This window comes from Cajanus cajan, chromosome 1, assembly GCF_000230855.2.
Source record: "Cajanus cajan strain Asha chromosome 1, NIPB_CcT2T_4, whole genome shotgun sequence".
NCBI lineage: Eukaryota > Viridiplantae > Streptophyta > Magnoliopsida > Fabales > Fabaceae > Cajanus > Cajanus cajan.
Window position 1 is genome coordinate 23,589,807 of NC_138517.1, and position 5,748 is coordinate 23,595,554.

The 5,748-nt window shown below is 34.1% G+C and overlaps 1 long non-coding RNA gene across 1 annotated transcript; it reads right to left on the bottom strand.

The window, feature by feature from the left end:
• Window positions 1–347: 347 nt before the first annotated feature.
• Window positions 348–5,333, bottom strand: LOC145958989 (uncharacterized). Its single transcript, XR_014434583.1, has 2 exons — window positions 1,629–5,333; window positions 348–602 (listed from the first exon to the last, which is right to left on the bottom strand). It is a non-coding gene; the product is annotated as an uncharacterized LOC145958989 (long non-coding RNA).
• Window positions 5,334–5,748: the final 415 nt, after the last annotated feature.

A 5,748-nucleotide genomic window follows, 5' to 3' on the forward strand; every position in this document is an offset into this window, starting at 1 on the left:
ATTTAAGAGTTACTAATTGTTTTTGTGACACCCTCTACCCCATTATTAATATACAACAAATGTAACAATAAAATATTCCTTTTCTTCTTTTTGGGTAAATAAAATCTTTCATAGTTGACAAATATTTCAAATATAACAAGGTAGAAGATTCACATTCGTAACTCATAAATCATAACTCCAGTGTAAAAATTATAAAAGAAAAGAAGTTAAGATTTTCAATACAATTTAGTGTAAAACAAGAAATCATATATATACAAATAATAATAAAGGAAATATAAATTAACTCCAGTAAAGGTGGCAATGCCTCCTAGTTAGGAATCAATTTATATTTTCCAAATCATGTAATAAAATATAACAAGGATATTCATTCTGGTCTTTTATCAAGAACGTTCAAATTACAATTCTTAACATACATTTTCCTTGAATTATAAACTTTATCTACGTTATCTCTTCGTTAGAAATTACAAAGAAGAGAAACTAAAGTTATTAAAACAATAACATATTAAACTAAAAATAACTATGCCCCGATGTCACATCCTATCAGAGCATGCCCAATTGAAGCCTTTAAGCCTCATCACCAACATCCTCATGATGCTGATCATCTGCAACATAATTTAAAACATATACAAAAACAACAAGGGAGTGAGAAACATCTCACTCAGTTTCAGATGCAGAAATAACTGCTAGATAGCACACACACACAACATATATAAGTCACATGTAAACAATACATAAATAGTCAATATCACATATATATACTCATTTATCATGCTTATGATGTCATGGACTCAACTCATAAATGCATGCATGTGGCGCCATACGGAAGATTCACAATTCATCGTTGGTGACCCTAAGGTACACCTGGTTACATCACTGGTGACCCTAAGGTACACCTTGTTAGCATGTTACATCGTGGGTGACCCTAAGGTACACCTTGTTAGTCGTGGGTGACCATAAGGTACACCTTGTTAGCATGTTACATCGTGGGTGACCATAAAGTACACCTTGTTAGTCGTGGGTATGCGGCCTCAGCGGCACACCTGGAGTAATATATGCATATGATGCATGTCATACATTTATAATCTCATTAACTCAACATTTAACTTATTACATAATTTCATTTAGTACATCATATCATTATTTGTCATAGTAACATAATCATAGTTTGTCTCAATAGTCCATTCTTAGGTCTCATGTCATTTGTCCATATTTCACATGGTCATGTCATCAATACTCCTCATAAGGTCCGCACAGGAATTCACAGAGATCCAAAGAGCATTCTTGTTCATATTAAACCTCATTTATTATTAACATTAATTTCATATTCATTTATTACTTTCAACAAAGAACAAAGTAGAATAAATAGAAAATCGGACAGAACAACGGCACCTTCAACAAAAACAAAGTAGAGTAAATAGAAAATCAAACAGAACAACGGCACCTTCAACAAAGAACAAAGTAAAGTAAATAGAAAATCAAACAGAACAACGGCATCTTCAACAAAGAACAAAGTAGAGTAAATAGAAAATCAGACAAAACAACGGCAAGGGATTGGGGGCCAATCCGACAAACAACTATCCAACAATTATCCCCACACCCCTGAGCGAGGTTCTCACTCCCCCCCTTACCTGGATAGGCGGAGTTGGAACTTGGGCAGGGTCTCCTCCTCTGGATCCCCTTTTTCTTCCCTCTCTTTCTTTCTTTCTTTCTCTCTCTCTCTCTCTCTCTCTCTCTCCTCTTTCTCTCTCTAAGATTACCACTTCTTGCTCAATATAAATTTTTCACCCCCTTGGCCCTATTTATAGGCAATCTGACGCACCCGGAACGGCCCGTACTGATTTCGGAACGGCCCGTTCCGGATCCTTCAAACATGGGCAAATTTTTCAACTGGAACGGCCCGTTCCAAAATCGGAACGCCCGTTCCCAAAAAGCAGAACGGCCCGTTCTGAAACCAGAACGGCCCGTTCTCAATCTCAGCAGAACGCCCCGTACTGCTTCCAGAACGGCCCGTTCTCCATACCAGAACGGCCCGTTCCAGGCCCGTTCTGGGTCTTTAAAAACAAGCATATTCCTTCTTTTGGAACGGCCCGTTCTGCATTTGGAACGGCCCGTTCCGAAACCCAGAAATACCCTTATCCCTTTATTAAAATTACGAAAATGCCATCAATAATTACGAAAATGCCATTATTAATAAAAATATCCTTTTAAGGAATTGGGGTGTTACAATTCTCCCCTCCTTTTAGAAATTTCGTCCCCGAAATTTACCTGAAAACAAAAATAGATAAGTTTCTCGCATCTTGCTTTCTAACTCCCATGTAGCACTTTCTTCAAAATTTCCTTATTGATGTACAACTCTATCAATCTCTCCAAGAAATGTCTAATGTTAATAAGTTCAAGGTGAGCAGACCTGGTAAGCCTATCCATTAATCCAAATAAGATCAAATTTCTTAAGAATATCATACATAACTACAACTAAATCCATAGATACAGAATCTTATTTTCAAATTAGAACGTCTAAAGGTTGTATTAAATCTGAAAGTTTTTGGTGTTCGACCTTAGCTTTCTAACATACTAAGCAAGCATACACAAATTCCTCCACTTCCTCCGTCATCTTAGGCCACCAAAACATCTTCTTAAGATATTGATACATCTTAGTAACTCCTAGATGAATACTAAGACTGCTCTTATGACCTTCTTCCAAGATTGCTCTCTTAAGTTCTAGCACATTTGGAATATACAACCCATCCTTAAATCTCAACACTTCATCCACTCCAAATTTAAACTTACTTTCTACACCTTGATTCAACTTCTCTACTTCTCTTTAGACCATCATGTTTCCGCTGCGCCACTCTGATACATTTCAGTAACTCTTAAATAAATTCTAAAAATATTCTTATGTTCTTTCTCTAAGATCATCTTCCTTAATTTTGGGTTTACTAGGCACATAGATTATATCCTTGTATCCCGAAACACCATCAACTTCCACTTGTAAAAGGCTATTTATATTCCTACCAATCTTTTTCACTTGGGTCACTAAGAAAGAATCTAACTCCTGAGTCTTCTAATCTCATTATTAATCCTTTCAACATATTCAATTCAATGTTCCTAAGGGTGAGCTCACACATCATGCTTAAGTTTCTAATCTACTCAATTAAACTCAACACTTATATCATCAAAATGATAGATAAATGTTCATCCTACTCAGGACATTTGTCACCATATTAGTTTAACTTGTATAATCTTCTCCAATGATTAGGCACCTAATTGTAAGTTCACTATGTACTCATACTCGGTCTTCAAGTCTTACCACTTTATTTATACTCCAAGAAAACTCTTATTCACTACCTTGTCCTATAATCTCATACCTGGCCACCAAAATGAATCGACTAATATACTTATTCAATATCCTTTGAATAATCCATTCGTTAATCAAGTCATACATAGTCCCTTACTACTAGGAGTAATTTCACAAATCAAACTTAAATTCCTAACTTGAGCCAAAAGATATATCTCTTTGACCATAAAGAAAGATAAATATAGATATTTCCTATTCAAAGCATCGACTGTTATAGGTTTACCCAGATAACAACTAAGATTAAAATCTTAATCCTTACAATTTCTAACTATCTCTTCTATCTCATATTCAATTCCTTCGGATCAAACAGATATTTAAGATCCTTATAATCACTAAATATCTCAATAATGTTTCTAAAATCTCAAGCGTAACTATTACAACTTCTAATTCAAGGTAATTTCTCTCATGAATTTTCCATTTCCTAGATGCTTAAAAACATAAGTTACTACCTTTGCATCAATAATCCACCCAAACCTGTCTTCAAAGTCATCACTATATCCCACATAAGACTTACTAGAGTCAGGTAATATTATCACTAGTCAATTTTGCCATAAGAGTTAGAACTACTCTTATACTTACTATCTCACATAAAGACAATACCCCTCATAGTGAATGTAGTCAAGGACAATGTTATCCTAGAAATTCTTTCAATAAATCTCCAATAGTAAGCCTCATAAAACTTTTATTCTCGCTAACTTGCTTAGATATCTCTCTGCTTAAACATAACTTCTACCTAAGACAGATTCATGTTCACCTTAACTGAAATTTACAGGGACTAGAAAACTTAACATACAACCGTCTTGGATATATCTTCACCTTCAACTACAATATGATCATATCACATCCTAAGATCAATATCACTAACCATACAACATTCACCATTTGATCCCTAAAGTCTTCTATTCACATATCGACATACATGCACATCAAGTCATATTAGAATGCCTACTTTAAACCTTCATATATATCATCCATAAGCATGTATATGAACAACCTTTACCACATAGCATCATATAACCTTAAACAACCTCTCAATCTACACGAAAACACCTCAAAACATGTCAATTCTTATCCTTGCATTGCCTACTAACCCGAAAACATTATTATACAGACTAACTTCTATTTTTTAACAACTATCAAAGAAAACAACACATAAAGAGTTCTACTCATCCACGTGATATCAACCTATCACTAAGTGAATAGGCTACAACTCTTAGTGAGACATGAGATTTTAAAAAAAACAAATCATCTTCTTAGCTAAAGAAAACTTCAAAAATCACAACAAATATATTCAGTGCTTACAACTATACCTCTAATTACCAAAGCAGCTATACTGGAGTTCTAGACCTCCGTTTTACCTGATTCCAATTCCATTAGAAAGATAACATCCAAGGCTACCACTTTCCTGAAGACTAACAAAAATTCTAATTTTGTCAGTATAGCACTTGTACTGTCACAACAAAACATCTCCTACACCAGACAACAATAGTGTATCAACATCTAAAACCACAAAAATACCTCAATCCTTCCAAACTTACTCCTTTCCACCTGAAATTCATATCAAAGTTTCCCACTACAAATCTAAACCAAATAACTCACCTATTTAGTACAAAAGGCTTAGAAAATAAAATTTTCATGCAACCATCAAACTCTAAAAAAATCATCAACACTTCAATCTCTCCTTAAGAATACCAAAACTCCAATTCTCAACATACCTCATCTTTGGATTCAATTGCTACAACTATAGCTTTCAAAAATTTCACCAATCATAAATTCTTAATACACTTTAAAATAAATCAATGTCTTACCCAAATCTAAGGCCTCAATAGTTCCCACAATATTAACAACATATTTCGTCTACCACTACTCGCACATATGCTTGCAACACAAGCGATATTACTCAACCACCACTTCTTACGTAAGTATCAAACACTTAAGCAATCATAAGAATGAAGAAGAAAGGTCATAATGGTATTAGCTGACACTATCATAACTATCATTCCTCTAATTAAAAAAAAAATAAAAAAATAACTTAACAATATCAAACTTTACAAGGAGAACATCATCATCATCATTATCAAAGCAAAACATCATCAAAGCAAAGCATCACCAAAATATACAACAAACAAAACAATGTCAGAGTACACAACAGAATCTCGATAAGTCACGGCCGATTAGATCGACCTGCTCTGATACCACTAAATGTGACACCCTCTACCCCATTATTAATATACAACAAATGTAACAATAAAATATTCCTTTTCTTCTTTTTGGGTAAATAAAATCTTTCATAGTTGACAAATATTTCAAATATAACAAGGTAGAAGATTCACATTCGTAACTCATAAATCATAACTCCAGTGTAAAAATTATAAAAGAAAAGAAGTTAAGAT